This window comes from Oreochromis aureus, linkage group 9 (genome assembly GCF_013358895.1).
Source record: "Oreochromis aureus strain Israel breed Guangdong linkage group 9, ZZ_aureus, whole genome shotgun sequence".
Lineage (NCBI taxonomy): Eukaryota > Metazoa > Chordata > Actinopteri > Cichliformes > Cichlidae > Oreochromis > Oreochromis aureus.
Window position 1 is genome coordinate 4,331,373 of NC_052950.1, and position 20,996 is coordinate 4,352,368.

The window sequence follows — 20,996 nt, forward strand, 5'->3', positions numbered from 1 at the left end:
ATACACCGTAATAAAATGGGAATGGTTGGTGATATTAAAGTCCTGTTTGTGGCACATTAGTATATGTGAGGGGGCAAACTCCTCAAGATGGGTGGTGACCACGGTGGCCATTTAGAAGTCGGCCATCTTGGATACAACTTTTGTTTTTTCAATAGGAAGAGGGCCATGTGACACATCAAACTTATTGGTAATGTCACAAGAAAAACAATGGTGTGCGTTGTGGGTTAGTGTCAGACCAATAGCGGTGGTTTTGTTTGTTAACTTCACATAAAAGTTTGCCTCATCACTGAACAAAATCTTCTGCGTGAACTGAGGGTCCTGTTCCAATTTTTGTTTTGCCCATTCTGCAAATTCTGTGCGCCGATCTGGGTCATCCTCGTTGAGATGCTGCAGTAGCTGGAGTTTGTAAAGGTGCCATTTGTGAGTAGCTAATATCTGCCGAAGGGATGTTCGACTAATGCCACTCTCCAGTGACATGCGGCGAGTGCTACGCTGTGGGCTCTTGCTGAATGAAGCTAGGACAGCCACTGATGTTTCTTCATTAGTGACAGTTTTCTTGCATCCACATTTTGGCAAATCCAACACTGAACCAGTTTCACGAAACTTAGCAAGCAGTTTGCTAACTGTAGCATGGGAGATGGGTGGTCTCGTAGGGTGTCTTGCATTGAAATCTGCTGCAATGACCCGGTTACTGCGTTCACCAGATATCAACACAATTTCGATCCGCTCCTCACGTGTTAACCTCTTCGACATGTCAATGGCTGTGAACAAAGAGAAACTTGCAAATAACTCATGAAAGAATAAAGTTACGTTGAAACCAAGCACACCATTGTTTTTCTTGTGACATTACCAATAAGTTTGATGTGTCACATGGCCCTCTTCCTATTGAAAAAACAAAAGTTGTATCCAAGATGGCCGACTTCTAAATGGCCACCATGGTCACCACCCATCTTGAGGAGTTTGCCCCCTCACATATACTAATGTGCCACAAACAGGACTTTAATATCACCAACCATTCCCATTTTATTGCGGTGTATCCATATAAATGGCCCACCCTGTATAATCTACACCTATGATTTTGAGGACAGGGGCATTGGTTACTTGGGGTAACTGGGAATCCAATGGTTACTATGAGCAAGACAGGTGTCTATGAATCGGGCACTATTTTTCTGGTTCTTAAAACCAATCAATAAATACTTGCACAATAATGAAAAACCTGTTTTATTTGGATTGGGATAAAAGCAGCTCTGCAAATAAACAAGTAGCCAAGGTTACTGATGATGAGATGAGCTGGTGCTGTTATAAATGTTTGAGTTTCCCATGACAAATTTCAAACAACAGCTAGAGAAAAGAAGGATGTACCATTGCATTTTATTAACTGATGGATGCTCTAAAAACTTGAAATAAGTTGGCTTGAAAGACTCAAAAAAACACAAAAGAATCGGAAAACACTCATCTGTCCATCTATACGTAGCCACAAAACTCATGCAGTAATGTTGCACTTTTACAAGTTCACAGGCAAAGTGATATAAATATATGGTCTCATTTGAATGTCAGCAGAAACACCCAATGTTTTAAAGGCTTAACAAAGTTGTCTGACTGTGTTCCTTAGAAGGTCTTTGCTTTTGTTGCCTAAATAATAAAATTTAACAACACATTACCTCGTGACGTCCTCTAGTCACACTGTCAGCATGTCACTATTTATTCTTGCCATTGCTTATGTCTCTGTCAATGCAGCGTCTGTGGCCTGTAGTAGTTTTGCAAATGAATGGGTTTGTAATGCAAATATATGATCACACTTTAAAGCATACTGGAATACTTTTAAATACTATTGCTGTGGACACAAGGACCAACATGCAAATGGATTTTGTATATTTATGAACCAAACAGAAGCTTCAGTGTGAATATTCTAAAGGCAGAGAATTCTAATGGCCTACACTATTTAGAAAGCACACAAATGTACTTCTAATGATGAAACCATCCATTACTGGACAATAAATCAATGTTTCTCATGTGCTGCTAACTAAAGGACTGAATATCACTTTTTCACAAAAGCCATCTTATCATCTGTAAGGCAAACTGTAATGGTAGATTGCATAATCAGTGTTTATTTGTGGTGTAGTTAATGTCACAGCCTCTAGGAAACACTGCCTTCTCTTGCACTGTGTGGTTTTATGTTCTTGCTTTTATTATTCCTCCGTCTGCCCCATAAATCTTCATTTCAGTCTAAAAGTATTGTTTACCATATTTTATTCTTACATACATATGATGTAACAATACTTTTTTAAACATGTAAATTATTGTTTTTATTTTCTTTTTAATGTAATTGTGATTATGAGCACTTTTGTGACTTATGTCATTTCGTAAAACTCAAAATTCTCAATATTAATCTCAATATCTCAATATTAATAATAATATTAAAATTAATACTACTACTACTACTAATAATAATAACAATGTTTGTTTTTAAAGGAAAAACTAATTTAGCCCCCCAAAAAATATAGAATAATGATTTTAAAGCATTCACATGATGTCCGGGCGTGAAATGTTCATACGCACAATTTGCACACAGATGTGTGTATGCACTGTAACAAGAGTCAATGTGAGTACCACTACAATAGCCACAAAACATATCAGCATGGTCTTGAGAAGCTCAATGTGTGACACACAAATTTTTCCGATGTTTTTGCAGGAGGCACCTATGTCGTTTGCATTGCTCACTGATGTCAGTGAAAGCTGTGCGTGTCTGAGGGACACGCTATGATTTCAAAGGTTAATGCATGGCAGAAATAGAACATGAGTGGGTTTGATAATCACAGGCAAACAAAGAAGCGGTGATACACCATGTCAGCCTGAATATGCAACTGTGCATGTTTGTGTGTGAAAGACACAGAGAACAATTTGTTCAGTGTGCAGCAGGGATGTCTACAAATAATAACTTTAAGGATGTAAGTGCACCTGGTCTTTTATAATGCCTTGTGTGTGTTTTCTCAGAATTCAGTGCTCTATCAAAGAGTTTCAGTGCGTACCATTTATAACAGCGTGAGGTACAGCAATGTCCTCCGACATGTCTGGGCTGAACTTAGAGGATCGTCACTTCCTCAGCATGCCAGGACCATGAGCATCTGTGAGTTTTGTTCACAAAGAAGCAACATGTTGGAGTGCTGGAGACCCGGTCTCCATAATTACCCCGCTGATTTGGCATGGGATGAGATGAGATGGAGTACAAATGGAAATTAGGTTGCAAGCATAGAGCCTCTTATAAGGATTCCTGGATACTAATTTAAAGTGAGTTTGCAGATCTATTATAAAAGGTAACATGTGCATAACATAAAGAGTCTAAATGTAAAATATTTGTGTTTCACACTTGTTTACTCCATAATTCCATATGTGTTATTTCAAATTGTGTTGGCTTAGGTTCTGGGCTGTTAATAAATAAATAAATCACTGATTACATCGCAAGAAGCGTGCCATTGACTGAACTAAAGAAGAACCTAGAAACCAACATGTAAAAGTTATTTTATTTTAACTTCTTTTTAGACAGATAATTTTCATTCTTAGATTGTGAAAATGACCTCAGGGCCTGTACTTGTCAAAATTACACACACAAAAAAGAAGAAATTGCTCCAAGGTACCTAATGAATGTAACAAGCTGCTAGCTGCGAGTGTGAGCACAAAGACACATTCGTCAAGTAATTTCATTCTTCTAAAAAGTTCCTATGGGCAGAAATCTGTGCCATCAGAAACTGAATTTGAATAAGTTGAATTTGAAATTGAATTTATGGTTTGAAAATGATCATCACTAAATTGAAATTGAATTTTATATATTGAAAATGAATTCATTTGCTTTGAAACTGCAATTTAGCTCTCGAATAATTTCAGTTTCAAACCATAAATTCAATTTCAGTTCCAAAATTCAGTTTTTTGGAACTTACATCCGGTTCCGGTTCAAGAGTAAACGAGCGCAGATTAATAGAACTACGTTTTACTAGCGGACCGAAAGTGTTACTGACGGGAATCTACAGCATCTTGAGCTGAATTAAGACTTCAGAAGTCATTCGTCATGTCGAATGACCAGCGGATAAACTCTCAGGTTGGTAATAAATGTATTACATGTATAAGAACAAGCGTCATGTTAACAATTGATAGCCGTACAGTAACTTTTATGCTTATTGTAGCTGTTAGCTAAAAACGCTAATTTAGCGTAGTTTGCCCTGGATTCAGCTTTGACAAACAAATATGATCGACTGTTTCTAGTAGAATTCCAAAGTTGTCATCTTGTACCCTGTCAGAGCCCTGTATGCTTGCAGAGACCCCTACAGTAGGGAAACATGCAAAACAGTGTCCAAACCTTTGTATTTGAGCTTTATTTATGTCTTACACAGCATCCCAACTCTTTAGCTAACTTAATAACTTTAGCTAAAGTGAATAGTTAGTTGTATATCATATTATGTCACTTCAAACAGTGGTGGCCCAGTAATGCTGCACTAATGAATTAGACTATCACTGAAACAGCAAACTTTGTAAATAAACAACACTTCTCATTCTCTAAACATTTGGCCACAGCTGTAGATTACACTATCAGTGCTTTTTCAATCTTGACAATAATTACATTTCTAAATTCTCTTTGTGCATTTACAGGTAAACAATATCTAATATTTTATCTAAATGACTGCTTTGTCTTTGAAAAGGTGAAGAGCCTGAGGCCGGTGACAGTCCAGTTCTACTCCAAGTACATCCTTACGGTGGCTCACAGGACAAGGCGACATTCCTGTCCTGCCAGAAGAGAAGAGAAACTTCAGAGTCTTCATGCAGTTCAACCACACCTGTCATATTCCGTATGACAGGGGTCTCAAACTCCAGTCCTCGAGGGCCGGTGTCATGCAACTTTTCCATGTGTCCCTGGTGCAACACACCTGAATACAATTAGTAGGTCATTAGCAAGAGTATAGAACTTGACTGCATGCTGAGGTGGTAACCCCTAACCCTACCTACTCAAGTAAATTTAAGTAAATATATTTATTTGGAAACATATACTTCTAAAATACTTTTATAGCACCATGTTCATTCACTCATGAGCTGCTGTAACGTGAATCAAATGGCTGAATTGCCAACTCAGCATGCATTCAAGTTCTATAGTCTTGCTAATGACCTACTAGGTGTGTTGCAACAGGGACACATAGAAAAGTTGCAGGACAGCGGCCCTCGAGGACTGGAGTTTGAGACCCCTGCCGTATGGTGTTCATGCAGTTTTCTATCCCACAGTTACAGCATGTCTGACTGCCTGTTCAGCATATGCAAAAATATATGAGTTTAAGCATGTGATGACAAAGGCCTTCCATTATGGTGTTTGTCATCACATGTCACAGACATCTGGATGATCATTTGCAATAAACAAAAAGCTAAAAACTTGTTACTTCATCTTTTATCTTTATTATTATTATTGTTCTTATTTTACATTTTTCATTGTAAGGCATTAGGTTTATTTATAGTAGTCCTTTCCAACTTCTTTGTCATGGTTCGGCTGTGTGCAGGCAGGATGAGGACCCAAACGCAAGCTCACGGAGGCAGGAATGAACTGAAAACACAGCTTTATTGTTGGACAGAAAAACCGTACAAACTAAACTGGGAAAAGCTAATTATAATGTACACTAGGAGACACGGGGAGAATCACACACAGCATGAGGGAGAACGCGACACAGAACTGAGGGAGCCGCAGACATAAATACACAGAGGGTTAACGAGGGAAGTGGGAGCACACGGGGAACACAGGTGACACTGATAATCATAACAGAAGGTCGATCCGGGGGGCGACAGCACAAAAGTTCATAGTTCGACTGTTCTGGGGGCCGACCACGTGAGAAGTGGCAGTGGCAGCAGAACAGGACTGGAGGCCGGCGGTGTGGAAGACGGCGGCAGCTACAGAGCGGGTCCGGAGGCCGGCGGCGTGGAAGACGGCGGCGGCTACAGAGCGGGTCCGGAGGCCGGCCGCGTGGAAGACGGCGGCGGCTCTCAAGCGTTGGGCGTACTGGTCGAGGCTTGGTGGGCGTAGGACTAGATGAGGCAGGACCAGACGGTGGCGTGACGGGCGTAGGACTAGACGAGGCAGGACCAGGCGGCGACGTTGAAGCTGAAGCGGAGGCAGGACCAGGCGACGTTGAAGCTGAAGCAGAGGCTGGACCAGGCGTGGGCGAAGCTGATGCAGAAGGCGACGGCTGAAGCGGCCCCTCGGACCCTCCAGCGGGGACGACGAAATGCTGGCTGGGCTCACCAGAACCCCCAGCAGAGACGAGGAAGTGCTGGCCGGGCTCACCCGAACCCCCAGCGGAGACGAGGAAGTGCTGGCCGGGCTCACCCGAACCCCCAGCGGAGACGAGGAAGTGCTGGCTGGGCTCTCCTGAACCCCCAGCGGAGACAAGGGATGCAGAGCCAGCAGGTGCGGAGACCTCTGGCTCAGCGGACGCTAACTGTAGCTGCACAGGGCACGCAGTCGGCTTGGGATGCAACGGCTGGGGCTGTGCGGGGCAAACAGTCTGTCCAAGATGTGTCAGCACCACGCAGTCCTCAGCTGGCTGAGTGAGCTCACAAGAGCTTCTAGCAGAGGATGGCAGTAACTGAACGGGTTGCTGAGCTACTAACTGAGCTGGTGACAGAGTTAATGACAGAGCTGATAATGACTGAGCTGATAACTGAACAGGCAATGGAGCGAGAAACTGAGGTGGTAACAGAGCGGATGACTGAGCTAACAACTGAACTAGAGACTGAACTGGTGACAGAACAGGAAACTGGGCTAATAACTGAGATAATGACTGCGCTATGGACAGAAGTGCAAGTTGTAGTGGTGGTTGCAGGGATGGTGGGTCAGCAGGTAGTTGAACTGGTGACTGAGCAGGTCTCTGACTCTTGGCTGCTCTCCTCCGGGGAACAGGAACGGGTGCAGGGCCTGGCCGAACACCAGCCATCCCCACCCGAGGAACAGATACGGGTGCAGGGATGAGCTGGGCTCTGGCTGCCTTTACCCTGGGGGCCGGTGTAGGTGCAGGAGCTAACTGGATCTCTGCCGCTCCCACCCGAGGAACTGAGACGGGTGCAGGAGTCGGCAGGGTCACAGCTGACCTCACCCGGGGAACCGGAACAGGTGCAGGCAACGGCTGGGTGTCCATCAACGCCACCCGAGGAGCAGGTACGGGTGCCGGGATGAACGGAGCCTCTGCCAGGCTAGAGACAGAAGCAGGGACCAGCTGGACCTCAGCTACCCTCACCCGAGGAACTGATACAGGTGCAAGGGAAAGCTGGGCCCGAGCTGCCCTGGGTACAGGAACTGGAGTTGGAGAGCGAAACACAGGAACAGTAACAGTCACTGGGTAAACTAAGTTAATGGTGCCGAACACAGTACTAGCAATCAGAGACTTATGGCAGGCTGGTTTCAGCAACTCTGCTGTTCTTAAGCTGTCTAGCTTATAGTTAGCAGTCTTAGGAAGAGTGAGTTCAGGAGCAGTCACAGGTACTGGGGAATTCACACAAGTAGTGTCTGGATAACCTGGATGTGAAACAACACCACACAGAGTTGTACAGGATGTAGCCCGAGACGTAGTACACACAGGGTCCATGAAACTTGGCCGAAAAGCATGGCGCACAGAGTTAAACTGACATGACCGGGGAACAGAAAAGTTAACCTGTGCAACCAGCTCTGCAGTGCTCAACCTAAAATCTTTTGCCAGTCTATGTATAGCAGATGAAACCTTGCGGCTCTTAACCTTAGCAGGCATTGAATACACAGTTTCAAGGAGTCCACGAGGAAAAACAGAAACAGTCTCCTGCTTAGCAGGCACGGGAGAAGGTGAGGTTACACAGGTAGTGTCCGAGTTAGCACTTTCAAGTTGTGGCACAGAAAAAACCACAGCCTGAGAAACTGACGGAGTAACACTGGGAGTCACAGATACAAGAGCTGGTTGAAAGATTAAACTGTTCATAGCAGAGGAATGGCTGATAGTCTCTGTGTCACCTGGCTCAGGCAGAACGCTAGGAGTACACGTTGAATTGGCTTGCTCAGCAACACAGGTCTCATTCACAGTAACTCTTTGAGGAGCTGAGAGAGCAGTGGCTGGTTGAGAAGTTGGCTGAGAAATATCAGAAATGTCTAAAGACAAAACGGGCTGGAACATGAAACAGTCACTTGAAGGAGCATCAGCTATAGAACACTCAGTCTCGGATGGTTTGTGCTCCACAGCAGGCACTGTTACATCTAGAGCTGATGGTGGTGGTGGTGTGTGGCTGAGCTCAGACTGGGAAACCTCAGAATGTACAGGCTGATTAAAACAGTTCTGCGGGGCTACAATGCTGGTAGCAGTATGTAGGTGAGTCTGGTGTAGGATAACAGTCTTTGGTTCAGCTAATTCCACAGGTGAAACATTCATACTGGCTAACTCAGAGGAAACACTGCGAGCATTGCAAGAATCTGATGGCTCAGGAACACAAAGATCATTGGTTAGGACAGCCGGTGAATAACTTGGCACGGAGGTGTCACTCAGAATGACGTCTTTAGAGCCCAAACACAGAGTGGCGGAGTTATCCGATTCAGGCAACACAATGGCGGGCAAAACAGAGTTACTCACAGTGGTGGATAAGTCATGAAGTCCGGGATCAGAAAACTTGGGCTGAGTGAGTGACGCACAGTCACTCTCACCCACGAGTGAAGCCTGCTCAGCAGTACTGGAGCGAAGGCGTGGATGGCGTCTCCTCCTTGATGACGGAATGGAGGCGACGTGGAAAACCAGTGATGATGCAGGGGTGACGGTCTCCTCTTCATCCTCCGACCACATCGCTGCTAGGAAAGCAGCGGGAGAGTGACGGTCAGAGCTGAGAGGGGAAGGAGAAGGGCTCCGCGGCAGCGGCGTCGAAAAACCCTCTTGTTGTAGTAGCCGCTGTTGCGATACCGAGAGCCCCGACTGCTGCTGTGATACCGCCGCGGCGTGCTTTGTTCGCTGCTGCTGCGGCGGCTGCCTGGCGGAGATCTCCGTCTGCTGTCTCTGTGGTGTGGAATCCCGGGAACAGACGCTGTCTGCCAGCTCGCGAGCTTGTAACGCCTCCTTAGTTCGGCTCAGTTCATCAATAAAGCCCTCATAGCAGGTGAGCTGGCGAAGGAAAGGGTTTCCCTCGATTATTGCCCTTATGGCATTAAGTCCGACAGAAATTGTCCGTGAGTCCGAGGCGTGGGTTATTCGTTTCACCAGACTCTGTACACGGAGAATATCTTCCTCACGGGCGGAGCCTGCTGGGTCCATTTCGTGGTCGCGTTCTTCTGTCATGATTCGGCTGTGTGCAGGCAGGATGAGGACCCAAACGCAAGCTCACGGAGGCAGGAATGAACTGAAAACACAGCTTTATTGCTGGACAGAAAAACCGTACAAACTAAACTGGGAAAAGCTAATTATAATGTACACTAGGAGACACGGGGAGAATCACAGCATGAGGGAGGACGCGACACAGAACTGAGGGAGACGCAGACATAAATACACAGAGGGTTAACGAGGGAAGTGGGAGCACACGGGGAACACAGGTGACACTGATAATCATAACAAGACACGGCAGGAGTAAACGCAACACTGACGGAAGACTGTCAAAGTAAAACAGGAAGTACAGAGGTTCAGACAGGAGGAGCGAGTGCAGACATAACGGGCAGGGGAAAACATGGAATAAAACACAAGGAGAGACGAGGGCTCACAGATACACAGAGGGACCCAGAGGGACACACAGGGGGTAAGAGTCACAAGGGGAAAACACATAAGGAAACAACGTAGCAGAGCCAACCCAGGAAGCATGGCCTAAATAAGGAACAAAATACATGAAAACTAAGAATACTGGGCCAACGCGGCCCAGGACCATGACATTCTTTCCCTCTTCCATGTTACTGTGTCAGCATCTATTTGGGGTTGGGAGTGGAACAGAAAGTAAGGAAATCCAAAGTGCCATTAAAACCAGGAGAGGTTCATATATATATTTCAGAAGAAGGGATTAATTCAAAAGAAATGACCTCAATGCCATATTTTATTTAGGAACCCTAGAGAGCACTTTGCAAAATAACACATTCTTATAATTTCACCCTCAGATGAGCCAAGCTACGACTGTCAGGGAAGGTGATGTAGGTACAGAGCATGTGAGAGTGGTTAAGTTGATGTCTCTGGTCTAGATGAAGGCACAAGAGGGATCAATGGCAAGGTGTAGAGATTCAGTATCTTCAGTCTTCAGTGGACACTCCATTTCTGGCACAAAACACCTGTAAAAGATGGTCGATTTAGGAGGTGACCCGACAACTTCAGCCTGTCAAACATAGCAATGGAGCAGTATGTTTAAAAAAAACAACTAATTAAGCATGCACTCAGTACCCTAAGAATTATTATGATAGTTAAACACAGTGATAGTCACATATCATATCACTTCAAGCAGAGGTGATCCAGTAATGCTGCACTAATGAATTAGACTAACTATTCACTTTAGCTAAAGTTATTAAGTTAGCTAAAGAGTTGGGATGCTGTGTAACGGTGTGTTCACACCGAACGCGATAGGCGCGAGCGAAAACGCCCCAAACGCCCCTAATTTGACGCGTGCACATTCGCACCTCGAACGCGTGTCCAAGAAAAATCCATCGCGCGTCAAAATTGCATATTTTGACGCGCGTGAACCGGAAATGTGGGAGGGATGTGGGAGGAAGTTGTGCCAGACAGTATCTTTGCTAGACGGCAGCTGTCGAGCTAGTGTTTCTATTTACTGTGGAGAGCAGAGCAGCAGCGTTAAGGACGTCCTCGCCGTACCTGGGTCCATCAAGTCCTCCAGACGGGTGAGCAGTTTGGTGAGTTTCACCACTTGCTCCAGGAGCTGCGCCTGGATGACAGCCGATTTCAGCGATATCGCCGTCTTTCCCTCGCCCAGTTTGAGGACCTGCTGTCCCGCGTTGGTCCAAGCATCGCCCGCCTAGACACCAACTACAGGCGCTCAATCCCACCTGCAGAGCGCCTGTCCATCTGCCTGCGGTTAGTAAAAGTGTTTAATACGGTAGTCCTTTATTGATACCTGTGCTAATATGCTAAACTATCGTTTATACACTGCTAACATGGATGTGCTATGCTATCAATGAATGCCGTCGGTGTTTACTGATAGCAAACTGTGGTATGGAGACGACTGTTTATAATATTTCTAGTGATGCTTGAAAGGTCTCATCAAGTCCCGATTTAATTCAATTTATGCTGTTATCAGTGTTAGCATTGATAGCATGGCTGTGGTGTCTATCAGTGTATGCTCTCTGTGTTTGCTGATATCAAACTGGTACAAGGGCCACTGTGGGTTAATCTTTGTAGTGATACTCACTCCTTATTTACACCTGGTTTAATTCTGGTATAGATGAATATTTGTATGTAATCCTCGCAGCTGTCAGACTCTATAACAGGGGTCACCAGCCTTTCTTTAAACTGAGAGGTAGATAAAATTGTGAACAGTTTGGTTCATCTTTAGTTATATGGTTCTATCTTGATAAGCTATGTCTTATCACAGATTAATTTTTCAAAAATATTAATGATTTAAGCAAGGAAAGGGCTACATGTCAACATACAACTCTTTATTTCTATTAATGTCTTACTTCATTCCTGCCTGATTTACATGTTTAGGAATTATGAGTGATTGGCACACTGTAGTGGTAAAAGTTGCTACCAATCAAATTATGATATGGTAAAGTTAAAACAAAACACAACTGACTGTTTTATATTATATCTAATATATATTATGTAATTATCCTTATAATTAGAAAATGTTTTATGTAAGATTTATGTTTTGTAATTTAAATCTGACATCACAAAAGTATTTTGGAATTTGAATAATGTATTTTGTAACTGCAGTACACATAATACTAATTTTGAACAATTTTGTCCAGGTTCCTTGCCACCGGGGACTCCTTCAGGACCATCGCGTTCAGTTTCAGAGTCGGTGTGTCCACGGTGTGCCAGATCACCCCCAGGTAGCGACGGCCATCTGGGACTGTCTAGTGGGCGACTTCATGGCTGTGCCTTCACCTGGAGACTGGCGGTCCATCACAGAGGGATTCCAGGAGCGCTGGAACTTCCCTCTCTGCTGTGGAGCTCTGGATGGGAAGCACGTCCAGACAAAGGCACCCCATATATCACATAGGAGACACACACATTGATATACACTAAATATTTATTCCATTTCTTTTTTGTGGTGCCCAAATTTATGCTCCTGCTTGATTTTGTTTAAACAATTATTGCACACTTTTGTAAATCCAGTAAACTTCTTTTCACTTCTCAAATATCACTGTGTGTGTCTCCTGTATGATATATTTAACTGACATTTTTATTGTAACAACTAACGATTTATACAGGAAAATAATGGCTATTAACAAGGTTGCCCAAACCTTTGCATCCCACTGTATTAGTATATTCTGTCATTAGTATAATATGAAATAAATTCTACATGTGTCAAGTCGTGTGCCAACATTTGCTGTGTAGTAGAACTGAGACATTAGTCATTATAAAAGTTTATTTGAAATAATATTAAAATTCTCAGAGAAAAACATTAAACATAAATATATAAAATATAAGTATTTACAGAGAGACAGGAATAAAAAAAAGACCCAGCTGCTCTCCAGAGCAGGAACAAGGCTGAGGAGGAAATGCTCCATTGCAGACTGGCGTGGCCTCTTCAGGGACACCAGGATGGCCAGCTCCACTGCCGATGGACCGTCCTGGGACCAGTCCCTCATCTGCCTCGGAGCTGTCCTCCTCTCTGGGCGTGTAAAACAGCACAAAACACAAAGAAATGAGAAGGCTGCTACTAGATTTTAATTTCAACATTGAAAAAACAAAACAGGATATAATCAGATTAGTTGTAGATATTTAGTAAAGGTGATCACAAGGCAATCCCACACCGAGTAAAAAGCTATCAGTGCTTGCTGTACATACCTGTGGGTGCAGCAGCAGGAGCTCAGGGACTGGGGAGCCAGGAGAAGCAACAGGGGATGCTCTGCAGCAGAATCAGTTGGTTCTATCAAGACAATATTAACTGTTAACAGGTTGAATACAATAATCATAGAGAAAGTATATACAGTGGTCCCTGTTTTATTGCAGCAGGGGTTCTCAGAATAACTAGCCCCTCGCCACGCACTTTATACACTTTTTTCCCCACACACATGAACATTAGTCACAGTTCTCACAAGTTGATTCTCAAAGTGCAAACCTTTGTAGATTGCAAAACGTAAAAGTATTTTTATGCCGCGTTTTGTCTTCATCTGCCTGCCACTGCATGCGCCTTTTCCTTTTCCTCCCGGTGCAGGTGTCTATTTCCGAATGAGGGTCATAGTTATGGGTGTTTTTGTGCTGTTTTTTCTATTGGACGTGATGGTTATCAAAACCAAACATGATCAATTTGGCAAGCGCAGGAGACACGACACGGAGGAGATTTGTCAATCAGGCTGCAGAATGCAATGCTGTACGGTGCAATGAAAAATCAGCGAAAAAGCTTGGCAGTGACGGATGAGCGGGACCACTGTGTGCTGTTTATTAATAAACAATATATTCCTATATGACAACATGCATAAAAGCAGAACGGTATTTGTACATCAGTGGGAAAATAGCGGGACAGTAGGCTGGCTTGCTAGCTTTAGCGCGGCTTCATCGGGTCAGTCTGAAAATTAAAAAGAAGAACAAATGAACTTACGAGGTTGCCCGATCTCCTCACTTCTGTGCCTCCAAGCTCGGTCCTTTTTATTCCTGTCCCGGTAGAAGTAGCAGCTAGCATCGTATAGTTCTGGACGATTAGCCACTGCGTTGATGAGTTTTTCCTCCATACTGAATGAAGAATGAAGGGCTTTGGTTTGATCTGCCCCTTTGACCTGGTTACAGCCACGTCACCAGGCTCCTGATTGGTTGACGCGGCGCGATTTGACGCTGGAGTTCAAATTTTTCCAACTCGAGCGGTAGAGGCGAAAGACGCGTATGCACAAAATGCAACACAAAAACTCACGCGCGTGGTTTTTTCCGCGAGTCAAACGCGCCAGACGCGCTACACTGACGCGCGTTTCACGCGTTTTGGCGTTTTCGCGACGCAAATCTGCTTCAGAATTTTCGCCTGACGCGCAATCGCGTGTCATCACCCTCTTTCCATTGACTTTACATGTAAACCTGACGCTCTGGCCGCCTCTATCGCGTTCGGTGTGAACGCACCGTAAGACACAAATAAAGCTCAAATACAAAGGTTTGGACACTGTTTTGCATGTTTCCCTACTGTAGGGGTCTCTGCAAGCATACAGGGCTCTGACAGGGTACAAGATGACAACTTTGGAATTCTACTAGAAACAGTCGATCATATTTGTTTGTCAAAGCTGAATCCAGGGCAAACTAGGCTAAATTAGCGTTTTTAGCTAGCAGCTACAATAAGCATAAAAGTTACTGTACGGCTATCAATTGTTAACATGACGCTTGTTCTTATACATGTAATACATTTATTACCAACCTGAGAGTTTATCCGCTGGTCATTCGACATGACGAATGACTTCTGAAGTCTTAATTCAGCTCAAGACGCTGTAGATTCCCGTCAGTAACACTTTCGGTCCGCTAGTAAAACATAGTTCTATTAATCTGCGCTTGAACCGGAACCGGATGTAAGTTCCAAAAAACTGAATTTTGGAACTGAAACTGAATGGTGAGAGTGAAACTGAAATTATTCGAGAGCTGAATTTTTAAAGGATAAAATGCAGCTTCAAAGCAAATGAATTCATTTTCAATATATAAAATTCCATTTCAATTTAGTGATGATCATTTTCAAACCATAAATTCAATTTCAAATTAGACTAATTCAAATTCAGTTTTCAAAAGCATTTATTCAAGTTACAATTCAGATTCAATCTGAGCAATTCAAATTCAAATTTAACTTATTCAAATTCAGTTTCTGATGGCACAGATTTCTGCCCATAAGTTCCTTTTTTGCCAGATACAAGAGAAGAAATACCCAGTTGTTGACATAGTGTATATTCTTTAAAAACAGCCTGTTTCAGTTAAGCGTTGTTTTAAATAAATTGCATGCTCAAAAAAATTTTTGGTCTCACTCCCATTTCTTCTTGTTGCATGTTGAAGCTTTACTTGGAACCTTGTTAAGATCCGACCACGCAAAATATGATTTTTTGCCATTTTTCAAGTGGTCTTTTGATCGGGACTGTATATAAATACTAATAATGCTACTTTATTATTCAGATTAAAAATGTGCACAAACACACAAAAGAGGCGTGCTTAGCTCTTAGTTTTTACACTGCATAACAGATAAACTGTTACATTTCTAACATCAAAGATCATTTTCAAGGAAAAACATAAAAAGACAATTACTGGTTAGCTTCAGTTAATACATCCATTTCCTTCATTTGCAAAGCCAACACAGAGAGACAGACAACAATTCACTTTCATACTCACCAGTTAACACCAACTGCATGTCTTTGGACTGTGGGAGGAAACCAGTGCACCCAGAAAGAGCCCACCCTGACACAGGAGAACATGCAAACACTACACAGAGGCCGTGGCATCTGCATGTCACTAAGGCCACCTTGTTGTGTGGTAATGGTGCCAACTACTGCACCATCGTGCTGTCCCTATCAAGTAAAATTTTAACATTTTTAAAAAGCTTTAATCTTCTTCTTCTTTCAGCTTTTCCTTTTAGGGGTCAGTAATTATTCTAAGTCATTATAGTGAAAAGAGACTCCTACATGACCTCATCTGTAAACCTAGTGAATGTCCTTGTTTTTAATCTCAAGTGAGGAGAAACTAACAAATTTTCAGTCTGCGATTAGAAAGAGTGAATCACAGTGTGTTTAAGAATAGGATAAGAATAGAATGGTGCTTGTCCATTTAGTGCTCTATACACATTTAAACAAGGCATTACAATAGTCTGAGCACAGAGAGACAAATGCATGACTTGCATGCTTGACTTATTTTTTTCAGTTAAACTGTAGAACTTTTAGCTTGTACTTGAGTAATGCCTGTTAAATGAAAGAAATAGGAATATGAAATTGATTTTACATGTGAGTCAAAGTCCAGAGTGGAGTATTACACCAATATAACACATGCTGGATTTAGCAACTGAGCAAAAGGGAGCGATCACTTGACTGATTTTTGGATTTTCAGATGTACAATAATCATGATGTCAGTCTTCTTTGAAGAGTCAGTCACCTATTTTTGATAGCAAGTAAAGTAAGTGAGGTTTAAAAGAAAGCTGGATGTCATCAGCATGTCATTAAATGTAATTAAAAAAACTGAAAGATATATACTAATGGAAGAACATAAAAAGGAAATAGTCCAGTTGTGGAAGGACTGAATCTTGCAGAAACCCACAGGTTGGAGAAACAGTGGTACAGGAGAGCTTGGTTGCCAAACAGAAAATGTCCAATCAGATAAATTGGAAGAAAACCAAGCAAGAAATACCAGCCAAAACCTTAAACCCATTAAGTGAAAGATTATGGGCAACAGTACCAAAGGCTGGACTCCTGTGTTCTCCGATAATCCTGTACTCCATTGTATTATTGTATTGTATTATTGTAGGGTCTCTATCTTACAATATAAAACACCTTGAAGCAACTGTTGTTGTTATTTAGAGCTATATAAATAAAATTGAATTGAACTGTAAAATAATACGAATAAAAATGAATTCCTTGCATCAGAAGCAAATAAAAGATCACGAATAAGGGTGCCCACATGTAAGCGTGCACAGACAGTTAACAATGAAAATGTTTTGGGATGTGTGTATCAATGATAATAATAATAATAATGATGACAATGATAGTAAATTAAAACTGAAAATGTAAAAAAAGTTAAAAGTTAGAATTCGTACAATTTTAAAATGATAAGAAATGATTAAATAGTATCTGGGCCCAAAATGTGCAAATGCTCAACACAGGAAATTTTACAAGACTTATTTTATTCAGTCAGACTTAAAACATGCACAATACTATTAGCCTATATAGTTATGTGTCATTTGTGTGTAAAACTACAGTCTTGTGCACAAACTGTGTGTGTATGAGAGAGAGAACTGCCTTTATTAGTAGATTCATTTTTAAATAATGCTTTGAGTAGATTTGGGGTCCAACCTTAGCTTGACATAAAGTTACAGTTGCAGGTGGTACAGCCCACAGTTGTTATTATCATGTAATATTAGTAAAACTTTGCTTTGCTGAAATGGATGATTTATCATTGATAGGTAACCAGAGAAATAACACTAGTGAAATTAACAGTCCTGACTCTCTCTCTCTCTTTCTCTGTTGAAATAGGAGTGGAGGAGTCACAGGGAGATCAAGCATTTGTAGACTATTTTAGCCGCCCTCATTCCACAAAGATTCTTTAGGTTTCACCCACAGCTGGATGTCACAAACCCTGTCATTCACTAGAATGGACGACATGGCATGGAAATGGAAATGGCTGACTGATTGTGGTCAATGCCAGGCTTTATTTTGTTTTCTTTGCCTTGGCTGGTAGGCTGCTGTGCTTTATTTTATTTTAATTTTTGAAATCATACAACGTGCACACATATCCTCTGGTATATTGTATAAATAATCATAGCGGGCTGCCATTACCAAAACATGCCAGGGTCATTTCTTGGTCCCAGTTCAGCCCTGGTACGTCCTGCCATATGAGTAGGGCCAGATACATGTTGAACAAAGTTAAAAGAGTCCATAATGCTCATCCACTCCTTAGTAGTACTGTCTGATGAGTCATCACCATGAATGTTTAAGACCCCAACTATGATAATCCTGATTAGCTTAGTAATAGAAGATAAAAAGGCTACAAAGTCAGAGAGAAGAGATGCAGCAGAGCCAGGCTGGCAGTATATTAAAATATTATACAAGGGGTGAGCTCTTCCAATTTTGGTCATAGTCATCTCAAAGGAGCTATAAGACCCTGAAGAGATCATCTGGCATAAAAATGACTTGGGAAATAATGGCAGTCCCACCTCCTTGGCCAGAAATCCATGGTGCAGAGAAAAAATGAACAACGATATAATTCTAAAAAATGTGAGACTTCATTCTCATACTGCCACATCTCAGAGATAAACAGAGAATCACATTTCCTATGGCAGAACATTAAAAAGAATGACTTGTTAGCAACAGAGCGGGCATTAAACTCCATCATTTTACCAAAAAGAGCCACTCGGTACAGAGTTTAAGGTTTGCAGCTAATTGGAGTGTGTTTTCAACACTTTCAGATAACAACATGGGTGGATAACACCACGAAGCATGTAGCCTAATAGTACCTGTCAGGCAGCAGCCAAGGAGTGAAGCTCTGAGTCCCGTTGATCAACTTCTTTAAAGTCTCTTTGAAGGAGAACATGGGAACCATCTTTCTTCCCCTGCTTCTTCTGGCAGAATCAGAAATGAAGGCAGAAACCTATTAACATCCACCGTGTTTGTGGCGATCCATGTAAGGTTAGAAGTAGGGGCAAGATTTCCAGGGTTTTCAAAAACTACATGATTTTGCATTTCACATGAAGTCTCATACTTTCTTTGTTGCATTATGCTTTTTCTATGTTAAAAGCTTTTCCATACTGGTGCTACACATAGGCACCGATTATATAAAGAGGTAAACACCTTACCCAAGATGGGTCGCTGGTGACCTGGTAGATGATAAAAGGTATAAGCCCATTTCAGACATAGATTGTATAGCAAGACAAAAGTGCAAATGTGAACACAGTTTTTTTCTCACTCTTAACTAACTGACGCCTTCATTGAACTACCAGATAAACAAATCGGTCCTCACTTTCTGGCCACACGCGTGGCAGCACTTCTGCTACCATTTTGTTCGTATTTAACAAAATAAAAATGCAGATATAAGTGTACATATTAGTTTTTGACTCTCTCAATGAACTAACACAGTCAATCCCTCAACATGTTTGTACTGTCTGCTCATATTGCCTCCATATCATTTTTTTTTTAAAGAACTTATTTGAACATCGCACTTAACAACAAATAAATCCTAATAACAAAAAAAGTCACTTGAAGGGCCAAACTGCATTATATTTCTTCATGTCAATGGCCACAAGTGGCCGCAAGTGGCCCCCAGGCTGCGAGTTTGAGACCCCTGTTTTAAAGTAGTTGCATTCAGTTAGTGACAGGCTGGTGACCTGTCCAGGGTGTACCCACCAATCACACTGTGGTAGCTAGATTAGGCTCCAGAGCCTTCCCCCGGTGACCCTGAAAAGCATAAGTGTGAGAGAACGGATGGATGGATGCATTCTGTCATTTAGATATTGGTGACTTCTACTCTGAACAAAAATATAAACGCATCACTTTTGTTTTTGCTCCCATTTTTCACGAGCTGAACTCAAACATCTGAAAATTTTTCTACATACACAATAGACCCATGACTCTCAAATATTGTCCTCAAATCTTTATTAATCTGTGTTAGTGAGCACTTTTCCTTTACCAAGATAATCCATCCCACCTCACAAGTTTGGCATATCAAGGGGCTGAGTGGACAGCATGCCCACAATAAAAGGCCACTCTGAAATGTGCACAGTTTTGCTTCATGGGGGAGTGGAGGGGTAGAAAACCAGTCAGTATCTGGTGTGCCCACCATTTGCCTCATGCAGGTCAACACATCTCCGTCGCATAGAGTTGATCAGGTTGTTGATCGTGGGCTGTGGAATGTTGGTCCACTCCTCTAATAGCTGTGCGAAGTTGCTGAATATTGGCAGGAACTGGAACACGCTGTCGTATACGCCGATCCAGAGCATACCAAACATGCTCAATGGGTGACATGTCTGGTGAGTATGCTGGCCATGCAAGAACTGGGATGTTTTCAGCTTACAGGAGTTGTGTACAGATCCTTGCAATATGGGGCGATGCGTTATAATGCTGCAACATGAGGTGATGGTCGTGGATGAATGGCACAACAATGGGCCTCAGGATCTCGTCACGGTACCTCTGTGCATTCAAAATGCCATCAATAAAATGCACCTGTGTTTGTTGTCTATAACATACGCCTGCCCATACCAGAACCCCACCACCACCATGGGCCACTTGATCCACAACGTTGACATCAGCAAACCGCTCACCCACACGACGCCACACACGCTGTCTGCTATCTGCCCTAAACAGTGAAAACCGGGACTCATCTGTGAACAGAACACAATGTGCCAAACGCCATCAAATGTGAGTGTTTGCCCACTCAAGTTGGTTACGACGACGAACTGCAGTCAGGTCCAGACCCCGATGAGGACGACGAGCATCCAGATGAGCTTCCCTGAGATGGTTTCTGACAGTTTGTGCAGAAATTCTTTGGTTATGCAAACCGATTGTTGCTGCAGCTGTCCGGGTGGCTGGTCTCAGGCAATCCTGGAGGTGAACATGCAGGATGTGAAGGTCCCGGGCGGGTGTGGTTACACGTGGTCTGCGGTTGTGAGGCTGGTTGGATGTACTGCCAAATTCTCTGAAACGCCTTTGGAGATGGCTTATGGTAGAGAAATGAACATTCATTTCACGGGCAACAGCTCTGGTAGACATTCCTGCAGTCAGCATGCCAACTGCACGCTCCCTCAAAGATTGCGACATCTGTGGCATTGTGCTGTTTGATCAAACTGCACATTTCAGGGTGGCCTTTTATTGTGGGCAGTCTAAGGCACACCTGTGCAATATTCATGTTGTCTACTCAGCCCCTTGATATGCCACACCTGTGAGGTGGGATGGATTATCTTGGTAAAGGAAAAGTGCTCACTAACACAGATTAATAAAGATTTGAGGACAATATTTGAGAGTCATGGGTCTTTTGTGTACGTAGAAAAATTTTCAGATGTTTGAGTTCAGCTCGTGAAAAATGGGAGCAAAAACAAAAGTGATGCGTTTATATTTATGTTCAGTGTATATTAATGTTCCTCATGTCTTCATTCAGAAATTCCCACAACAGCGATCAATCAAGTCAAAGTATTTGTGTAATATTAGGTAGGAAATTTAACAGTGC